Here is a 23,675-nt window from a genome sequence, read left to right on the forward strand (position 1 = left end):
CAGACTGGAAACTAATACCTACAGGATACAAATTACCAAATGGAATGATATCATATATTATAATGTTTGTTTGACTGTTCATTTTTCACATTTCCTATGATCTCTGCATTTTCCTGTGAATTTGCTGTGACAGAGAAATCCTTATTCTTCTGAAGTTAGAAGATTTTTTAATCCTTCAGTAAAACCAGAATTTTCCTTCAGAGATTTAGCCCCTGGTTATAACATCAAAACTAAATTTTAAAAAATTCTGATACCTGCTCAGTGTGAGTTATGTCTCCTCTAGAAGATCTTAGACCCATCTATAGAGACAGTTAATAGAAAAAATGGCAATTCAAGGTTCTACATTGCCTTTCTTACCAGCATCTTTCACCTATTGGTTATCCACCTAATGAGAAAAAAAAAAAAATCTACTGATATGCATCCTCTGGATTCTGTGAAATAGCTTAGTCCCGACTTAATTGCAGGACTAACAGTGTCATTTGTGATATGGATTTGCCTCTGTAAAACAGGGCTGAAAGTTGAATTGAGCTCCAGTTGAATGTACACTTTGATGCTGAGGAGAATCCAAGTCATATACATAATCTTACATGTGTGCATTTGAGACCAAGGCAATACAAACCCATGCCACAGTAAGGCTAATAAACTCAGACAGGAAACAGCGTATTGCTTTGGGTGTGTGAACTTGCATGTATTGCTTTCCAGTCAGAGCTTATATACAAGTGGAGGAGGATTAAAAGACAACAATGTTGACAAACATGTTGACAAACTGTTTTCCCGATGGCTCAAGTCATCTCCAGTTTGAGATGTTGGGACATACGAGACTGAGCATTAGATAAAAACCAATCTTCACTTCACTAGGGAGGTATGACAGCACTGGAAGATGTTACAAGAGAGCTTGCAAAATTTCCGTCCTTGAAGATTTTCAAGACTTAGCAAGAAAAATCTTCACCAGACCTGATTCAGTGCCAACAAGATACCCACTGTGAGTGGTGTGTTGGTCTAGGTGACCTCCACAGGTTCCTTCTGAGCAACACTTTTATGATTCCATTATCTTTGTACTGTGCTTCACAGTATCACGTGTTCATAGCAGTGACTCCTTTACCAATGATGACTTCACTGTGTGCAAGTCCAGTATTCTTCAACTTCCTGAAAAATATTTAATTCTCTTTGTTTAACCATTGGATGTCTTTTAAACATTAGTCACATTCACCTATGAATAATTATGCCTTTTGATCATGCTTGTTAAAGTAGTGACCACATCATCTATGAAAAGACTGCTAGCACCACCACATCTCTAATTACCTGGTATGGAAAAAAAATTAAAGGAACTATAATAAATATGTTTATAGAACCCAAAGGTTTTAAAGTCCAAAACTACTGGTAAACAGAAGCATAGACAGTATTTATTAAACTGAAAAGTTAAAAACTTTTAAAATTATTCAGAAAGTGAGCTATAGTATCAGAAATATTTCATTTAGTTTGAAGATCAATCCAGCTCAAAAGTGTAGAAACCTAAATATTCTTCTTCCAAAAGTACATACTGGAAGCTATCAAAAAAAAAGTTTAATATGTATTAACAATGACAATCAGGTGGTGCAGATGTACCATTTCTATAACTTAAGAAATGAACAGAATAGATTCAGCAACAGTCATGCTATGATGAACATATAAGAACAGTTTGCTACATTTTAATTAACCTTTCAATAACACAGACATTTAGTTTATTGAACTTTTACTGAAATCAACAGTAGCCTTAAAACATACTTCAAAGGGAAAAATAGTGGCCCAGGAGCTATATACACATCCTCCTAAGTATCTGCTTGGCTGGCAGTCTGGAAAATGTCAGCTTCAAAGGATTAGAGCTTTATTTGAGAATCCTAATTTAAAATGTTACTATGAGATGTAATGGCATCACTGGTCATGCCATGAAATAAAATAGAAAGATGTCACTAACCTTTATTGACAGCTCCATGAAATATAAGATTAAGGCAACCATTGTGATTTTGCTGCAGAGCCCTTTATCCCCTCGGCTCCCGTTTGACTTGGCTTAAAGGGACAGCACATTTCTAGCATAGCAAAACATTCCAGGTCACTCTGGAGCATTGCAGATTAAGAGTATGTCATATTGCTGGACACAAAAATTCTCAAGACTTCGTTTGATATTTGCAGAATAGGTGATTCCCGGCAACATTAGCAATTATTTTTACTTGAATACCATCCAAAAGAGAAGACAAGGTGCAGCATTCAGATCTAACAAGAGTCTGAGGCAAAGTGTGGGCACCTGAGGCCAAACCAGTGGTCCTGAAATGACTGCAGTTACTCTCAACGTTTAAAAGATCCAAGCTCTTACTATGAAGAGCCTGACAACTAGTTCATAAGTAAGTTATCATACCGGAAATAGACATTATTATTCATGAAAGAGAATAAATGGACTATAAATCTGAGGTTCATATCTTTCTCCTGCTTAAGAAGGCTGAAACCCTATGCCTCTCATTATTAATTGATAATAAAAATAAATGTATATGTGGAAATCATTAAGTGCTCATCCCCCATTTTGACTAGATTATACTTTCCCTTCCTCATTCTGTAGACCACAACAGAGAAAATAACAGGCTTAATTCTGACTTCTTTGGTCTCCAATGGATTCACTGGCGAATACCAGGATTACAATTCATTGCCAAGGGTTACAATTTAAAAGTGTGATAACATGTTAAAGTAAATGTGAAATTTCACAGAAAATTCACACGCTGAAACCTGTGAAACTCATAGACAATGTGAAAATAAAACAACACAAGTCAACAGCAAATCATTGTGTGATATCATTGCATCTGGAATCCCTCATTATGAACCAGAACTCCCATGTGCAAAACACTTAAGAGAATTAACATGCAAGTATTGGGCCAAATACTCTGCTCATATAAAATGCTATGCTCCATTGACTTTGATGTTATGTTGATTTATACTACTCAAGAACTTCTTATCGTGTAGTAAAACTGTCTTCAGGTAATTGAGTCATCTGATCGTTTCTTATTCCTTCTTTTAGAAAACTTTTCCTTACAAATCTGAAAGATTCAAAGTCATTGCATGAGCTCAGTTAGGAATTAAATTATAAATGCAGCACATAACACTTAACAGTAAAGCACATAATGATAACAAAAGCTTAATGTATTGCAGTCCTAAGGGGCAACAGCAGCTATTTCATTCTATACTACTCCTTGCTCAGATTAAGCAGTGCATTTCAGTGTATATTATCTTTTCATTACACTCATTAAAATGAATGAAAAGAACCTGAGATACATTTTGTATCTACATTATTTGAGAAATGTCACCAACCATAATTTATAAGACCTACTTAAGAGTTTGCCTTTATTTTGAATGTTAGAGTTTCAAAAGACTTTCACATGAAAGTTTGATGAAAATACTGTCTAAGTAGTTCTCTGTTGTTTTATAAAATATAGGATAGAGAAGTAGCCAGGAATTGTTCTAGGGGGAACATAGTGGATCTTTAAAGCTCTTAGGGTAATAAAATAATTCCATAACATCCTTGCCTTTCTGAACTGCTGGCCCCTCGTCAGTGCCACTCGTTATTTTTCGCTGTAGTCCCAACATTTAAGCTATGTCTTCAACTAAAAGACACTTTATCTTCTACACTTCCATTCGTTCCTAGAGAAAATTTCAAATAGGCTCAACCATACGAGTTTACAGAAGATGCGTTTCACAAGGCTGAGCAAGTGAAGGGGCAAGCAGGGACTTTTTTCTGAAACACTAAAATACAGAAGGATAAAGTAGATCCAGAAGGAGGAGACATGCACATTTATCTTTCTGGCAAAACAAAGTTGGCATCATTCAGATGAAGTACGCTCATAACGGGTTTCCTTTGAAACACAGCCACACAAAGATATATCTGATTTGTAGTGCCACAGCATGCTGAATATCTTCTGAAACATGCTTAGAAAAATGCTCAAAGGCTCTAAAAGTATCTTAGCTTGGTCAGACTCTTATTCTGGAAAAGAGGTTCACACCACACTATCTAGTGCTGATTACTTGCAGTTAGTGCCGTCACTGGTAACTACTAGTGCTTAGTCAGTACTGTAGTCTCAGAGACCTTTACTCCAGGTTAACTCTAATGCTGATCTTACTTTCTAAATGAATGATCACAGCTGGTTTTGATGACAAAGGTTGTGCTTATTTTCAGCAAGGAGTGACTCTAGCATAGTACTTTTGGCAAGCATGACAAATACTTCAAGGTGTCAGCACAAAACTCTGTTCTCTGGCCGTACAAAGTGACATAGTTTTTGTCTTCCTTTTGGATGGTGAATTATAGAAGAGGTTATGCTGATCAGGTTAACTATAGGCAATATGATTTCTCAATCTGTTTTGTACCTTGTACTTCTCTATTTTGTGTAGCAAAAAAAGATCTTTTGAAATATTAACACAAACAGCATTTCTTGTGATTATTGGTGATGCAGTCACAGAACATATATTGATGTCCATACACTGAAGCAAATTCATCACTTTATCAGCTTTCCTTCATAAGTGAATTGGCTTTAAATGAAAATAGTGATTCTCAGATTTGAATAATAGCTTCATATGGCTGAGGTAATCTTAATCCAACACTCCCTATTGGTTCATATAAGTGTTCTATTTATTCAATGCTCCAAGAGCTCAAACCTAGCTTATCGGCTGTCACAAGCTTTGATAAAGGCAAAACCATGATCAGATGCAGTCTTGCAATTATGAATTGCACAGATGATGCTAAATAGAGTCACTACTTCATACAGGGCAGTTTCTCTTTTTCTGTACAATATAAGTTTGGGATCTTTTCCTGGCTATTTGAAAATATATTACAGCATCATGAATCATTAAAATAGAATGATACTAGGTCTGCAACTTTCTTTTTTTTTTTTTTTCCTCTGTTAACACCTTTATTTTAATTGTGGACCTGTATATCTGAGACAAAAAATGTGGGAGATCCATGTAGGTGAGTAACAAAACTGGACCACTTATCATAATCTTACTGGTAGCACCTGTTAAGCTTATAAAATATAGAATTGCAGGTGACACTAGAATGATTCCAATTATTCCTGTGTGAAAAAAAGTTTTTCTAGTTTAAGTGATTTTTTTTTCATTAAGCTTTAGTAAAAACTTCAGTTAAGTGGGAGAATTGTGGGCACATGTGCATGCAGAGAGATAAAAAAAGGAATGACCAGAACTTCATAGTTGAAATTTCAAGTATAACATTGCCTCTAGTTACAGAGTAATGAAGTATTAAACTTGTATTGGATTTCATACCTATTATTGATTGTGCTTGCCTATTAACAAGTCTGATTTAACTGCCCGATAAAGTCTTTTGTCAAAATCTAATCTGCTTTTGATTTCACTTTTACACCAGTCATTGATTGCATATCACTCATTATATTGATCATTTTGTATGCATTTACTTCGTTCGCTTAAGAATTTTGTTTAATATGATGACACCGTCACTTTATAGTTTTAATTTAGAAGTTAGACAATTTTTAAATGCATTCTTTGATAAGGCTTTTTTTGTCCCCAGGATGAAGACTATTACATATATAACTAGAAGAGCAAAAAACCTCAGTATATTATTTGCAGGTTTTTGTGGCTAAAGATAAATGTTTGAATCAATACACTTTTTAATTAGTTTACTTAATGAAAATATAGTGTCTTGCTGCTGAAAAATTTTCATTCATTGTCTGTTCTTTTTTTTTTTTTTTCCTTTAAGAACTTGATATCATAACTTTACCATGTCAGTCCTGGTCTGCCTTCCATTTTCAAAGTGAAGTTTCTGAATCTTTTTCTGAGACTTATTCCCCTACAACTATATGTAGTTTCCATGACTATTGTGGAGATAACATTCTGATTTCTCCCCCGCCCCCCAATTCTGGATCGTTGTTAGTGGATGTCATTGTACTCGCCTGAAAAAGAAGTATCCTACAAGAAGAAAAGCTATAACTACTTCTAGTCCACTACCATTAGGGTTTCAGAAAAATATTAAGCAATATGCCTTTTTGAAAGGAATTGAAAATTATCCTTAGTCATCCAATATAGTCTCTTTCCATTTCTTTTTCTTCAAGCACAAAGAAATCAAAGCTTGAATCAAAACTTCAACCTCATAACCTCCCAGTCACTTCCTGAATGGGCTACAGGTAGGAAGGTAACATTACATATATGTTCTGTACAGCATAACATTGAGCAAGTCAGAAAATGTATACATGGATGAAATTCTTGTAAATAATTAACAACACAAAGATATCAAGCTTAATAATTATTGTAAGATATTAATGTTGTATTGGGTTTACATGGCAAGGTTTTGGTAGTGGGGGGCCTACAGGGGTGGCTTCTTTGAGAAGCTGCTAGGAGCTTCCCCTATGTCTGATAGAGCCCATGCCAGCTGGCTCCAAGATGGACCCGCTGCTGGCCAAGGGCAAGCCCATCAGTGACGGTGGTAGAGCCTCTGGGATAACATATTTAAGAAGGAGGGGGAAAAAAACCTGTGCAATTGCAGCCAGAGAGAGGAGTGAGAATATATGAGAGAAACAACGCTGCAGGCACCGAGGTCAGTGAAGAAGTAGGAGGAGGAGTTGCTCCAGGCACCGGAGCAGAGATTCCTCTGCAGCTCCTGGTGAAGACCATGGCGAGGCAGGCTGTCCCCCTGCAGCCCATGGAGGTCCACGGTGGAGCAGATATCCACCTGCAGCCCGTGGAGGACCCCACGCCAGAGCAGGTGGATGTACCCCAAAGGAGGCTGTGACCCACGCTGGAGCAGGTTTGCTGGCAGGACTTGTGACCCCATGGGGGACCCACACTGGAGCAGTCTGTTCCTGAAGGACTGCACCCCGTGGAAGAGGCCCACACTGGAGCACTTTGTGAAGAACAGCAGCCCATGGGAAGGACCCACATTGGAGAAGTTCGTAGAGGACTGTCTCCCATGGGAGGTGCCCCATGCTGGACCAGGGGAGGAGTGTGAGGAGTCTCACCCCGGGGAGGAAGGAGCAGCAGAGACAATGTGTCATGAACTGACCACAAACTCCATTCCCCCCTCCCTGCGCTGCACGGGGGGAGGAGGTAGAGAATTCGGGAGTGAAGTTGAGTCCAGGAAGAAGGGAGGGGTGGGGAGAAGGTGTTTTAAGATTTAGTTTTGTTTCTTATTATCCTACTCTGATTTGATTGGTAATAAATTAAATTAATTTCCCCAAGTGGAGTCTGTTTTGCCCATGACAGTAATCAGTGAGTGATCTCCCTGTCCTCGTCTCGACCCACGAGCCTTTCATTATATTTTCTCTCCCCTGTCCTGCTGAGGAGGGAAGTGATAGAGCGACTTTGGTGGGCACCTGGCATCCAGCCAGGGTCAGCGCATCACAAATGTTTATGAAGTTATAATAATGATTATTGCCCTCATCATTAGGATAGTAGTCTGTGTCTTTTTGTATTCTTTCCTGTTAGTTTCCTTGATCCTCTGCCAGCTTGTTAGAGGTAGTTGCCAAGGCTTATTCATGTATGCTAAAGCTGTGCTGGGATGTTACCTCAATATCAACACTCCCAGCAAGACAGCCACAGTTAATTAACTAATGTCTCTCGCCCTTGAAGTCCCCAAATCCAAATAGAAAGAATAGAAACATTCTGCTCTAGCATCCGAGAAAAAAAGAAAAAGATGGCTGGATTTTTGAACACTGAGACACGTGTTATTTAACATCAGATCTTGCAGAAGTTGGCATCTTTACCAAAACCCATGTGAAAAAAGTTTACAGACTTGTAGATTAAAAAGAAATTACTGTAAGAGCACATGATCTCAAAACTAGCTGTTTAATACTTGGATGGATATAGTTAGCATAGGTTATGCACTTGTCATGTAAAATAGAACAGAATCACAGAAACACGAAGGACGTCTACAAGCTGCAGTATGATTGAAGATCATCTGCCCACACTCAGATCTGACAAGGCACCAGCCAAATCCTCTCTGGGAGCCATATGGCACGCTGTTGTGTCTCAAAGACTAGCACCTGCCTCTTGGCATCTTTCTAACTTTTTTCCTTTTTCACACAAGCTCACATCTACTTACACCTGTCTAGATAAACATACTGTTCCATCACCTGGCTGTAAACCGGGTCTAATCTTATGTCTGGGAATTCAGATTTGGCACATATACGTAGTTATACATCTTTAATGTGCACCCATAGCAATTAGCCCTCATGATCTGTAATAGTCCAAAGCTGTGGAACTTTCCCCGAGAGCTTCAAAATGTAATTTTAAAGTGATAAATTAAGAAACTGGTTATAACCATTGCTGAAAAATAACAACGGCATATTAAACTTCAAGCACAAAAAAATCTATAAGGTATGGACTTCGTTCACCATTTAAAAAATATTTTTTGAAGAGAACTTACCTAATTAAACCACTATACATGTGTCTTCATTGTTCAATAAATTACATACTTAATAATTGAAAAATAACAAAGTACAGTTGGGGAAAAATAGATAGTGATTAGGCCATTAGCCTAGCATTGGGATGGCCTGAATTCAATTTGCTGCTTTGAAACAGACTTCCTAGGAAGTATTAAGCAGGTTACAAGGCACAAAAATTTTTAAATCAGTTAGGAACCTGCCAAAATGTTTAATTTAAGCTACTTTTCTGATTCCTGCTGCAATTAAACATTTTTGAAAATCCTGTTAAGTACTTGTCTATAATACAGGTATCTAAACACATTTTATGTTCAGCATTTATCTCTCTTCAGAGAGAGTAACTCACATAGATATCAGTGGTGTTTTGATACAGACTTTTTTTGAATCAGCTTACCTGAGCTTCTGTTCTTTATCACAATATAAAATTAACAATTATTCTTTGTTTTGCTAAGGAGTAGCAGAATTAAGTGTATTTAAAAGTGAAATTTAGTTAGGCACCCATGAAAAGGACAGACCTTCAACCAAAATTCCTAGAGAAATAAAAATTGCTTGAAATATTGAGGGTAAGGACCTAAATGTAAGCTGTATTTGGCCATCATAACATGACTGCACAGCCTAGGTTATGGTTAGACTATGGAAACATTTATAATACTCAATCTGCTCATGCACAATGTGAATGAAAGTCTTTCTCTCCTTTGGGTACTTCATTTGGCACAGATAATTGTTGCTGCTGCTGCTGCTGAGATGAACTATCTCAGTCAATCTTATTCTTCCTGTAGAGTTATTTCCTAATGTGCTTGTATACACATGCACCAGGGATAGACCTATCATATCTATCTAGAATCCAGCCACATATTCTCTGAACACAGATCCTATTCCTATTTCCCAATTCACTTAACACTTCAGAGAAAGCATTGCTAAAATGTATGTGAATAACAAGAATAGTGTTTCTGAAAGCAATTATCTTATCCATGTCAACAAGAGAATTTATTTGCTCACAGCAGCTTTAAAGGATATGCCATCTAAATCCTGACACAACTCACAATGTTCTGTGCTTTCAGCTAAACAAATACAGTGTAACAGCTGGTCAGGAATTTTCAGACTTCACAATTTTTTCACGGGAAAATTTCAGCTCATGATTAGAACAGACAAAAATATTTTGAAAAGGTTGGACTTCTTATCAATAAAACAAAGCTCCAAAATAAAAACAAGAGAGACCTTTGTTTTTAGACACTTAATTGCCATGGAAGTTTCCATTCATGCTTCGGTTGGGAAGTCTTAGACCTCTGCATCCTTGCTGAATAGGATAACGCTGTATGTTATCAGACATGCCAAGCCGACTTGCTCCCTGTTATTCTCGCTAGTCTTGTCTCAATTAAAGACTCACAGAGTTGGGACATAAATCTTAGTTTTCTATCATAAGGGCCACTCGCCTGTGTTGTGTCATAATCACCCCCGTGAACATACGCCCTGTCATAGTCTTAAAGCAGAGTTTGAACTCTTATCGGTTTCTACAAGAGAAAATCCTTTGAATAGCTAAACATATCACAATTTTATGCAAATATAAACTAAACATAAAACAAGTATATAATGGTGTAGATACTTAACACATATGCAAGCATATATTCAGGAACTTTGAAAGTAGAAGGAATCAGCCAAACTTAATTAATAATCACTTTGATCAGGGAAGTAAAGGTTCTTGAATCTCCTGATTTATATAAATTATTAAATTTTCCCAAAAATAAGAAAAAATCTGTCAAATTTTTATATTCCTCAGCTTCACTGTAAAAGAGGTTAGCTAGGCAACACTGCAAAAAAATCAACAAAAAGTGAATTTTAAAATACTTACCATTATAGAATCAGTATGAATTTAAAATTAGATTTAAAAAGGGAAGCAAAACTACATCCTAGTCTTGAAATGAATGATTTTGAGGGACAGACAATGTTTATTTTCCCCTGCCATACCAAGCAGTAGGAAAATATATTTAGAGTAATATTTTTTGTTTTGAAGTAAGACATGAAAAAATAGTTGGTACAGCACACAGCAATAAAGTAACGAAAATTAGACTTTCAAGAAATTATGCATTTTACACAGAGAAAATGGGGTAAATACGTTTTATTCTCCTCTGTAAAACTGAAATGAACAGGAACTGTAGTGTGGTTGCCAGTTATTCAAACCTCGACCAAAAAAATCAATTCTTTACAAGTCTTGTATGGTAATGAAATGTTCAAGATAAGCAGCAGCTTTAACCATTCATCCAAGAGTGGAGTTTTGTTTTAGACATAAGCTATTTTTCATGAATGTATGCAGACAACTGCTCTAAAGAAGGTAAAAGATCTAAAGTGCTTGCCAGTCAACCTGTCCCCTTTTCAGGCTGATCTGATTATCAACATGCATCATATATTACAGTAGATATAAATTTCTCTGAAATTAGGAAAGCTTTCAATCAGCTACACGTTTGAGACATTTCTCTGGTTCACTAGAGACAGCTGACAGGGATAGTCTTTAAGACATTTACCTTGTGTAAACACCAGTTCATACTATTAAGGGAGACAGTAACTTCTCAGTAGTTAAAATTTCATCCAGCTCTAAAAGTGAAGTTCTGTTCTAGCTACCATAACATTTTATTTTAATAATTGATGATCCTGAATAATACAGTATTTACACTAGTAGCATTTGTTTCCACAAAGTTTGAAGAAATGCGTATTTTAAGTAAGGTATTACAAAATGACTCCATCCTTAAATGGTTGTTTACATCTAGCTAAAAAAAATCCCATTAATTTGTTATATGCACACAGCCCATATGTCTTAAATTCGAGTGTGATAATTTGTGTTAGATTAAACTTCATTTTCATAGTCCTAGTATCCTTTTTTTCCTTACTCCATTGTATATTCAAATTCCCAGAAGACATAGACTTTAAGTGATATACTCCTGAAATAACATTTTTCAGTGAACAGAAGAATGAGCTGCCAGCAAGAAGTTGGCAATAAAGTAACTGATAATAGGTCTACAATTCCCTAGGAAAGTCTGTCCTTGGACAGTCATATAAGGAAAGAATTGGCAGATTAGTTATGAGATGAGTCACTCACTCTTATCTATTGCAATTACTTGGTTAAAAGGAGAGGTGAAGCAACAATGTTACCAAGCTGCCTTCCCAACTATACTTGAACTCTATCCCTCTCTTAAAAAGACACAGACACCTCAAGGATAGGCTGAACAAATCCAGAAAGTTACCAGAAATTTTGTTCTAGGGAAGGTAGGGACGAGTGATGGCCATTAGACCATTCACTGGTAGCACGACGCTTGCACAGTTCTTGATGGCCCTGACTGTAGACCTAGGAGGTGGCATGGCCACTGAGGCGGTTATAGGTTAAGAGATGTCTGTGCTACTAACACTCTTAACTTTAGTGTTTTCCACACCCTTATGGCAGGTCTGAATCTGGTGGGAACTATTGCTCATAAAACATCGTGGCTTGTGGAAAACAAGTTCTGTTCCATCTGTTGAAAATACCTGTTACACCAATGCCTGTTGTTCCAGAGAAATGAACCTCAGGAGAAGGAGAAGGTCCCTTTCTGTCCCATTTGCATCTGTAGAAAAAATATTTTTATATAAGGAGTTAGCATTAAAGAAAAATAATCTTAAAAATAATCTATAACTCATTAGTAAAGTTGCTGGGGTGTGGCATGAAATTCACATTTTTACTTGGTATGAAAAATGTGCTAGTTGATATAGTCAATGTAAGATTTATGATATCCTTAGTTACTCATTACTTTCTTACAGTTTTGTAAATAATGTGATACTAGCTTATAGGAAGCAAACTGTTCGTACATTTAAATTGTTTAAATTAATATTTTCATAGAATATTAATTAAAATATATTCATAATTAAGTAATTTAAAGGTAAGTCAAGTTAAACAGCCAGAAGTGTGATTGCAGCCCAGAAAGTCAATTGAATCCTGGGCTGCATCAAAAGAGGCGTGGCCAACAGGTCGAGGGAGGTGATTCTCCTCCTCTACTCCGCTCTCACAAGACCCCACCAGCAGTACTGCGTTCAGCTCTGGAGCCCTCAGCACAAGACAGACATGGATCTGTTAGAGCGGGCCCAGAGGAGGGCTATGGGAATGGCCAGAAGGTGGAACATCTCACCTATGAAGAAAGGCTGAGAGGGTTGGGGTTGTTCAGCCTGGAGAAGAGAAGGCTCTGGGAAGACCTTAATGTGGCCTTTCAATACTTGAAGGAGGCTTATAAAAAAGATGAATAGGGGCTTTTTACCAGAGCTGTAGTGACAGGACAAGGGGCAATGGTTTTAAACTGAGAGCCGGTAGATTTAGATTGGACATAAGAAAGACATTTTTTACGATGAGGGTGATGAGACACTGGAACAGGTTGCCCAGAGAAGTTGTGGATGCCCCATCACTGGAATTATCCAAGGTTAGGCTGGATGGGTCTTTGAGCAACCTGATCTAGTTGAAAATGTCCCTGCCCATGGCAGTGGGATTGGACTAGATGACCTTTAAAGGTCTTTTCCAATCCAAACCATTCTATTATACTATCATTCTATGTAAGTTATGATACATCAGAAGTGAGAATAGTTGAGCTTGGCTGCTCTAGTAGGTATGTTCTGATGCAGTTTTAAACTATATGGTATGTTACTTTTTTTTAGTAGTGTCCCTGTTTCATGAAATGCACAGAATAAATGGTCCTATGTAATAACTATTTTTTTAATATTTCATATTCTCATCAACTTACTTAAAAAATGGTCTCATGACTCACTGTGTGAAATTGAAACTGTGTTTTGAAGACATGCAGAACTTTGTATTTTCAAAGCACAGGTCTAATTTTTTACTTAATTTCGAATGAAGAAGCTCACTACTACTATTATAAACCAGACCTGGGGCCACCACTAAAGAACAAACAATGCACAGAGCATGAAGTTCATGATAATTGACAAAAGTAACTCAAAAGTGTCAGGACAGGATCCACTTTTAAGACGTTTGAAAGTGAAACCATTCTCCCTCTTGGAGCCATGAAAAAAGGTCTTTGCCCTATGTGACAGAGTCCTGTTAGAATATTTTGTTTCTAAAACCATATTTTTTATCCCTGGTAGCATTCTTAAATTTCACTGCACACCTGTACTTCTGAGAGACTTTCAGGAATATGTAGAATTATTAATACTTTGTGGTTTTCTTATACTTTGGATATTAATTACTATGTGATTCAGAATAAACTGAAAAAACACACTAATAAAGGTTTTACCAATAAAAAGTCTACAGCTGTTACACTGCTGTTTTAAAACGGGTTTTTTTGGACTTGGTGTTATCAAAACCTCATAGAATTTGTTAAAAAAAAAACATTATGAGACTTAAAATATAAAGTTGTAACCATAATAAACCTGCTCTGTACTTTATATTAAGTGCCTACATTACCACTCTACAATGTGTATTTTGTAAAGCCTCAGAAAATAATTTATAATTGGAACATATGTATCAATTATTTTGAAAAAGTTGTCCCTGAAAGTTTTGCAAGTGAAAGGTGCTAACACTGTCAGCAGTCTTGTTATAATACGGGAAAAACAACATGTCAGAAGACACTCTGAACTAATTTCACAAGTAAGTATTTCAAGTAGGTTTTCAGAATTAAGCAGATGTTTGCATGTAATAGAAGAAACTCCTTGGAAATTAAAACCATTATTTGAGGCCAAGAAATGTAATAACAAAATAAGAATTTCAAGAAGTGAAACAAAGCTAGAACCTTTTCAAGGTGTATTTTAAGATTCACAGTAAGTTCTTCACCTAGACAAGAAAAAAAAAAGAAAAAATAATTGTCACTGCTATGCAAGAATAGATCATTTAAGTAGAGATAAGAAGTGCATAAGCAATTGGTTTCAGTTTAGAAAAAGATGACATTTGTCTGGAGCAAAGCTAGTAAGGATAATGAAAGTTAAAAGTACATATATATAAAAATAAAGATATCAAATTACTGCAGAAGAGAAAAAGTAGTAACATAGATGTAAGAAAAAATAATGGAATTTAGTTTATTCAAGAATAACCAACTTTCTCCTTCTCTCCTGCAACAAGGTGGCTGACCTGATTTTCTAAACAAACGGAGTTGGGTAGATTTAATCACTCCAGGCTTAGACCAATTGGTGTGGGACCACATGAAACACCATTAATGAAGCTAGCGGTAGATTAATGTAGGAATTGTTAAACAGTAAGGAACTGGTTGTAGAGATTGAGGAGGATCATGAAGACAGATAAAAAGGAGAAAATTAGAAAGGTGGATTACTACCCCAACCTTACCCAAGTAGCGAGCTTTGGATATGCTAGTGACTTATATCACATCAAAATGTGATGTTGCCATAAAGAAATAGAGGTACTTCTATGGAAATATCTATGACACCGAACAGGATGTGTGTCAGACTTGTCTGGAAATAACTCTGGACACCAGTGTTCAAGAAAGAAGTTGAAACCAGAAAAGGTTTCATAAAATATCTGTAGAGTTATTAGGGGAAAGGGTACAGCCTTGAGCAAAGATCAGTCCAGCTTGGTTGTTTAGTCTAGCAAAACAAAGGTTAAGGAATGCTATGACTACAGCCAATGTATAAATACATTGGAGGTCAACTGTAGACAGAAGAAGAGTTTTTTAAGCCAAACTTTGCTGATACAGGATTAAATGGATGAATGAATATACTTAGACTGGGAATTCAAACCAAATTTCTGAAGATCTTTCCAACAGAAGAATGGGGAAATGTATGTGTCAGAAACCCTGATAATTTTAAATTTTTCAAAATAAACAGGCGTGATAGTCCTTACCAAACAGAGCAGTAAACTTAGTGCTCTCAAATAAAAAATCTGGGTTGTGAGCTGTTTTCTGAAACAGCAAATTCATATTAATCAGTGACTGAGCCTAAAGTTATAGTCTCTGTTAAGAAACCGCATTTATTGTTCAAAGCTTCTTGCCACATTCATTTAGAAACATGGCTTTTGCATCACAGCAGAATTATGGCTGTTCAGCTCAGACAACAGGCAAAGCAAGCCTGAGATATCTATAAAAAACACATAGCTATGAACTTGGTTAGTTCAGAATCTGTTTTCATTAAGCATTGACACAGCTAAGTAACCTATAAAGAGTAAGTACCTATGGTGCTCAATCAGGGCCCACCAATACACATATTGCTTCCCCTGTTCTTTAAAATCATAGCTGCTTTATGAAATACTCCTTACCTGTATGTCTAATCCCACGAATCCCTGTGAGTACTTCCACTCTCTTCCTTCCTTCCCTGGATCAAAAACCTTTCTATAACACACCAGATGAACTTGCTTCTACATGACAGAACTGCATGACATGGTTTATCTATATATAGTTTCCTGCAACATGGCCAAAGCTTCCTCTGCACTGCAGCGATGGAAGGATCAACACCTCCTGCGTGTATTGCATCTGCTCTGCCCTATGCTCTTGTATGGTATTCCCCTTTGTCTCCTGCCTTCACAATGCTGTTAGAATTTATGGTAATGGCCAACTGGATCTGCATAAAGCATAAACTTTCTATTATATGTATGCAGTGCTTTTAAAACCACAGGACCTTCAGATTACAAGTTACAGTTAAAATACATTTACACAAGAAATGTCACCTCAGAAAAAGGGCCACTGTTTTGGCATTAAAAGCTGCTAATTATTTGAGAACTTATCTTGGAGACATATATTCAATATTAGATAAGGAAAACAGAAATTGTATTTAAGATTGATAATTTTAAAAGTGAATGAATTATCTAGAGTGTAAGACCCTTGAACTTTAATAGGAAGTGTCTACTTCTCACAAACTACTTCAAAAATTATACAATAATATTTTATTTTTAAAATTACTTTATCTGTTAAGGAAATCACAATTTAGCTGGTTATCCTGGCTTTGGCTGGGATGGAGTTGATTTTCTTCCTATTAACTGCTATAGTGCTGTGTTTTGGATGTAGTGTGAGAATAACGTTGATGGCGCACTGATGTTTTGGTTGTTGCTAGATAATATTTACACTAATCAAGGACTTTTCATCTTCCCGTGCCCTGCCAGATGTGCAGGGGCCTGGGAGGGAGCGTGGCCAGGACGGCTGGCCCGGCTGGCCCAGCTGGCCAATGGGGTATTCCATACCATATGACGTCATGCTCAGCATATAAGGCTGGGGGAAGAAGAAGGGGGGGGGCGTTTGGAGTGATGGCGTGTGTCTTCCCAAGTAACCGTTACGCGTGATGGAGCCCTGCTTTCCTGGAGATGGCTGAACACCTGCCTGCCGATGGGAAGCAGTGAATGAATTCCTTGTTTTGCTTTGCTTGTGTGCGCAGCTTTTGCTTTCCCTATTAAACTGTCTTTATCTCAACCCACGAGTTTTCTCACTTTTACCCTTCTGATTCTCTCCCCCATCCCACCCAGGGAGGGGGGTGAGCGAGCGGCTGCGTGGTGCTCAGTGGCCGGCTGGGGTTAAACCACGACAGTCCTTTTTTGACGCCCAATGTGGGGCTCGAAGGATTCAGGATAACAACAGGTTTGATTGGAATGTGCTAGATTGAATTTATAGCTGTTATTGCTGTTTAGCTATTAATTGGCAGGCTCCTGTGCTTGCCATGGGCCTGCTTGCCTCACTGTATACTAGAGTCTAGTGCTCGTTAGTGGCTGCTTTTTGCTTTTGCTGCTTGCTGTGCTGCTGTACTGCTGATCACCTCACTGTGCTGTGCCTAGGAACATTTTGATACCAGCAATGGGGATGCGCCTGGGCTGGCAGACGACCAGGGCACTGCTGCTGTTTCTGTGCTGTTGTGCTGGACAGGCTGGAACTCCAGTGTGAACTCGAGTTGAAGGGACTGTGACCTGTGGCTGAGTCCACGCGGGAGCAGGACACCCCGAGGCCTCTGACCAAGGATAAGTCCATGCCCAAGCAGGTACATCTCGAAGCGTCTGTGTCCGTGATTATGTCCGTGCCGCAGCAGATATACCTCTGAAGGGATTGTGGCCAAGGATAAGTCCATGCTGCAGCAGGTACACCTTGAAGCGTCAGTGGCTGTGCATGAGGCCATGCTGGAGCACCTCAAAGTGTGTGGCCGTGGATAAGCCCATGACAGGGGAGGTACACCCCTGGAGGGACTGCAGCCACAGGTAAGGCCGTGTTGGAGCAGATTTACTTCTGAAGGGACTGTGGCTGTGGGTAAGGCCACGCTGGAGCCCGTGCACCTCGAAGCAACTGTGGTTGTGGATAAGTCCATGCCACAGCAGGGATACCCCTGGAGAGACTGTGGCTCAGAGGTAAGGCTCCACTTGGAGCAGGTACACCCTAAGGGACTGCAGTCTGTGGGTAAGTCCAAGCCGGAGCAGGGCAAGGGGAGCAGTTCATTGCGATGTTAAACCCTATGGTCTGGCCCAAAGGGACCAGGGGCAGCGATTGTAATGGATATACCTTTAAATTGTTGTAACCCATGATTTGAGTTACATGTTATAGGAATTGCTATAGCAGGAACCACCTGAACCAATGGAGGACAAGCTTTACAAGAAGCAGCGCAAGCGCAGCTGTGACCTGACCTGAGCCGGCTTTGGTGCCCAGTAACTCCATGCAACACACCGCCTCTCCTGTCCTGAATGACCACCATAACAGACGGAACCCAAAGTCATGGATTAAATGAACGCAGTGGACATTTATGGATATTTTATGGACATTTTACAGGGGTGGTCCATACATTAAGGGAATGATATCTGTGTATTATATCAAAGGATGGGAAGGGGGATGGTGGGTAATGAGAATGTATTGGATAGTGTGAGACCTGAGCATGATGTAAATGGTACGGAATAAGGGGTGGATACTGTCCTGGTTTTGGCTGGGATGGAGTTGATTTTCTTCCTATTAACTGGTATAGTGCTGTGTTTTGGATGTAGTGTGAGAATAATGTTGATAACACACTGATGTTTTGATTGTTGCTAGGTAATGTTTACGCTAGTCAAGGACTTTTCATCTTCCTGTGCCCTGTCAGATGTGCAGGAGGCTGGGAGGGAGCATGGCCAGGACGGCTGGCCCAGCTGGCCAATGGGGTATTCCATACCATATGACGTCATGCTCAGCATATAAGGCTGGGGGAAGAAGAAGGAGGGAGGGCGTTTGGAGTGATGGCGTTTGCCTTCCCAAGTCACCATTATGTGTGATGGAGCCCTGCTTTCCTGGAGATGGCAGAACACCTGCCTGCCCATGGGAAGCAGTGAATGAATTCCTTGTTTTGTTTTGCTTGTGTGCAAGGCTTTTGCTTTCCCTATTAAACTGTCTTTGTCTCAACCCACGAGTTTTCTCACTTTTACCCTTCTGACTCTCTCCCCCATCCCACCCGGCGGAGGGTTGAGCGAGCGGCTGCGTGGTGCTCAGTGGCCAGCTGGGGTTAAACCACTACACTGGTTGAAGATATCTTCAATGTCAGAGGTGTTTAAAGATGAAGCATTAGTGACAGCATGCATTGAAAATATATTAATAATATCTTTGGTAATTCTGTTATGCTTTTTAGTAAGTAAGCTTCACATTCTTCAAGAATATCTATATATTAAGCTTTATAATTGTAAATAATTTATTATAGTGTTCCTGGTTAAAGATGCTGATGATGATGCTGCTGCTGATGAATATTATTATTATTATTATTGTTATTATTAAAGCCTTTTACAACAGACTGATAAATTATTACATATTCTAGCTATGACTACTTAAATCTTGTCAAATGTGAACAGAAAGTTATAAATGAAGCTGTAATTTCAGAGGAAAATGTTATGTACGTTTGAGAAATTCAAATTCTTTTTTCTTTTCAACACAATAAGGAAAATCTAAGCTCAATGTTTACTGAAATGAACATTTTTCACCTTCTTTGCAAAAGGAGAGATTTTGACCTTCTTGACCTCTAAAACATAAGTATGCTAACCATTGCCATCGTTCAGAAGAGGCCCAGGAAACACATTTCTTAATGTGTATTGAGAAACTCCTGGTTTATCAATAAGCTAGGATTAAGAAGACTTTGTTTATACAAAATTGAAGAAAAAAACAGTGTAAAATAGGAGAACACACTGTTTTAGAAATTCTTGTTTTTCTTACAAATAGCCTAGTGAATTACTCTCTGGCACATTAATTAACAGTTGAAGACTTCTAAAGCTCCTTATGAATACCAACAAACAGCAAAATTATTTTTAAAGTCACAGAAAAGAAAGATGTTTTTTCCTAGCTGTAGAATTACCTTGTAGAAGAGAAAGCATAGGAATAATGTGCTTGAAACTTTTGTTATTGCTATTATTATTGTTATAAGGCAAGATGGAAACACACATAACTCTCAGAAATACATCACCTAAGCTGGTCAGCAAAATTTAGGTCAAATCTGTAAATGAGTCTCCACTATTTAATACATCTTTCCAGATGTTTCTGATAGAAGACAAAATATATTTTGCTGCTTCCTAGAACTGTCAGTCAATATTATTTCCAAGACTGATTTTACATTAGTGGTAAGTTGGGGATAGATAGAGTTACATTTCAGTGTGATGTGAAGTCTGAGTGTTTGTGCTGATGGGGATCTTTTGACAATTTTGTATTATTACCTGAATTAGATACCTAAAAATTTTAATCTGCCTATTTTTCAATCTATTATTATTGTTCCCACCAAACTGAAAAGATTTCTCCAGCTGTCAGAGCTTTTAATCAAATGCTGCATAAGAATCACTAAAAGTATCCCAGACATTTTAAAAAGAACAAAAGATGTCCCTAATGACAAACACTGAACAATGCAAAGGAAAGTAAAAACATTGCATAAACCTCCACAGTCACACACAACTGGGGGGGGAAATTTCATCTTAATCTCTACCTGGCAATCAGTTTATGCTCTGAAGCAGGATAACTAATAACATTTCTTTGCTAACATTTCAGCTGATGTCCACTAATGGCTATTGATTTTCTAGAAGAAAAATAAAAACTAAATATAGCTACTACTCTTGGGTAGCAGACTGCCTCATCACATTGTCCAGGTTTGCTAGAGCTGTTAATGGAGATTTTTCTCTTGTGTGAGGAAGGTCATGATTTGTAAGTTCTCCTCTGCAATAATTACTGAAGGGAAATAGGACTTCTCATTGGATAAAGAATGCAGAGAAAGGGGAAAAATAAAAGTTTCCCAAAAGGTGCACCTGTATTAGCTTTTCTGAAGTGTACACTGACCATACTTTAGCTCATATTGCAAAGCAGTCTTGAAGGGTGTGAATTCCTTTGGATGAAACTCCATGAAAATGCTGTCCATAATGCAACCAGTCCACAGAACAAGACCAGAGCTTATTAAAATAAACCTCCTAGATGTGCACAATGAGAACATTTGTTCCTCTGTACCAACTGCTCTGCTCTACAGGCCTGTTTCCATTAGTTCATGGTCTTGCTAATGTGGGCATGCCCTGTTGAGCAACTAGAAGATCCAGACTCCAGTCTGGATGTCACCTGAAGCAAATCTTTCAGGTAAAGGTGTACTTTTTTGGAAGTACACCCCAAATATATGCTGGATGGTATAGAAGAAACATAATCAACCACACCGAAGGGGCAGGGGGAGGGGAAGGAAAGAAACTTAACTATTAGTTACAGGAACAAACAACAAGAACAACAAGGAAAAAAAAAATCCCTGAGGAGAACAGCAGCACTACTTATCTTACAGCACTGTTGTTTTTTTTCAATTGTTTAGAATTTTTATTGTCTCCAACATTGTCAAAACCACTTACCAGGATCCTATCTTCAAATTCACAGCACTTATCACATCCCCAGCCCAAATATGAAATTTAAAACACATTAGTCTTCTGTCTGTTCTTGAGTAAAAGAAAATTTTCCAGCTCCATTTGTCACATTTATTAACCATAACATAGAAAATTAAGAAAATGAGAAGTCTCATCTGAAGGCATCATCCTGACAATGTTAACCAGAAACAAGTGAGTCAGCAATATAAGAAACATAGACTGATCATACATACCTGGACAATTAAAGACAATATAATCAGTGACTGGAAATCAGTACAAAAGCAGTAGATAGAAATGCATGATCAAGAGAATTTTCGCTACAATTTTTACAACAAGATTTCATCCTGACATTTTACATGGATTTTACTGAAATCAAAAGAATATTTCCACTGAGGTCCAAAGGTTTTGGATTTGACCAAGAATGTTGTTTAGGGTGAGAAGAGTGAGAAAGATTGTCTCTGTGTGTATGTGTGCTTTTGGGTGTGTGTCTGTGTGCATGTGTGTGTGTGTGTGTGCACCTATGTGTGTGCATGTGTATGTACGACGATGTGGAATCATTAAGGAATTAAGATGGATTCAGAAATAAAATCTTAAGAATGAGCTTCCTTTTTTGGAGAGATCATAGAAAGTCATTTAACAACCTTCTGGTATGAAATGCCCTCTTTTCCTATAGAAATAGCTCAAAATCTATCAAGAAACCTATACTCTTACAGTATTGACTCTGAGGTTAGTTCAACATCTTGACAGAAAATAATTGTCTTACTCCTTTTTTAAAAAATCATGTACAAAGTTTCTTTATATTAGAAAAATATTCTGCATCCTCTAATATCTTATTTTGGACATATCATAGAATCACAGAATGATTTGGGTTGAAAGGGACCTTTAAAGATCATCTAGTCCAATGAGCCTGTCTCTAGATCAGGTTGCTCAAAGACACATCCAACTTGACTTTGAACACTGCCAGTGATGGAGTATCCACAACTTCTCTAGGCAACCTATTCCAGTGTCTCACCACGCTCATCGTAAAAAATGTCTTCCTTATGTCCAATCTAAATCTACCCTCTTTCAGTGTAAAACTGTTACCCTTTGTCTTGCCACTACAGGCCCTGGTAAAAAGTCTTTCTTTTTGTACATTGTACATTGTACATTGAAGGGCCACCATAACATTTCCCCGGAGCCTTCTCGTCTCCAGGCTGAGCAATCCCAATTCTCCGAGTCTTTCCTCATAAGAGAGGTATTCCAGCCTTCTGATCATTTATGTGGCCCTCCGCTAGACCCACTCTAACAAGTCCATGTTTTCCTGGTGCTGCAGAGCTCAGACCTCAATGCAGTATTCCAGGGATCTCACAAGAACAGAATAGAGGAGCAGAATCACTTTCCTCGACCTGCTGGCCACGCTTCTTTTGATGCAGCCTGGTTGATACGGTTGGCTTTCTGGGCTGGAAGAGCATCTTGCCAGCTCCTATTCAATTTTTCATCCACCAGTTCCCCAAGCCTATCCCTGCAGGGCTGCTCTCAATCCCTTCATCCCCCATCTATATTGATGTTGGGGATTGCCCTGACCCAAGTGCAGGACCTTGCACTTGACCTTGTTGAACTTGATGAGGATTTCATGGGCCCACTCCTCCAGCCTGTCCAGGCCCCTCTGGATGGCATCCCATCCCTCTAGTGAATGAACTGCACCACTCAGTTTGGTGTCATCTGCAAACTTGCTGAGGGTGTAGTCAATCCCACTGTCTGTGTCATTGATGAAGATATTGAACAGTAATAATTTTGAAATCTTCTATATTGACAAGAAATGTAACTAGCGTGAAGAACACAGGGCTAGCATCAGGTGACTACAGCAAACACTGCTTACTGTTGGATAATTACTCACTTAAGAGTATATGAATTATTACGTTTTAATAAGTGGCGTAACCGGAAATATATAGCCCAAAACGTGTCATCATCCACCTAATTCCTTTTATTCCTATTCATCCCTTTTAAAATGAAAATATTTTTAATTAACTATATATTCATTTTCAAACACGAAGCTTTTTATAGTCTTGAGGTTTCCAGTTTCTCTTTGTAATGCAGTTTTCAGAAATACAAAAGTGTCTTCATTTGGGTTTTCCATTCCATAAAGGTCTCCTCAACCTCTCTGAATGTATATTCTTCTTACCAAATTTTTTTGCACTATTGGCAAACAATACCATTTATGAACGAGGCCCTACAGGATAAACAGTAGACATAATGGTACAAATGGAGTGGCAGGACAAAAAACAGTTGCTGAGTATTCATTACTATTCATACAAGTTAGATTACAGAACAGTAACTAATTTTGAGTATACAGAAGAGATACAGGTTAAAACAGGCTTAAGCTTCATGAAGCTCATTGAAAGCTATGTCTAAACTACTTGCAGTGACTAATGATAATGAAATACATCTAAAGCAATTATAAAAGCCTATGAAGGTTTTGCTTTTATGTCCAAAAATAATGCCCAGACAAGCAA

The sequence above is a fragment of the Calonectris borealis genome, chromosome Z (assembly GCF_964195595.1).
Source record: "Calonectris borealis chromosome Z, bCalBor7.hap1.2, whole genome shotgun sequence".
In the NCBI taxonomy this organism is placed as follows: Eukaryota; Metazoa; Chordata; class Aves; order Procellariiformes; family Procellariidae; genus Calonectris; species Calonectris borealis.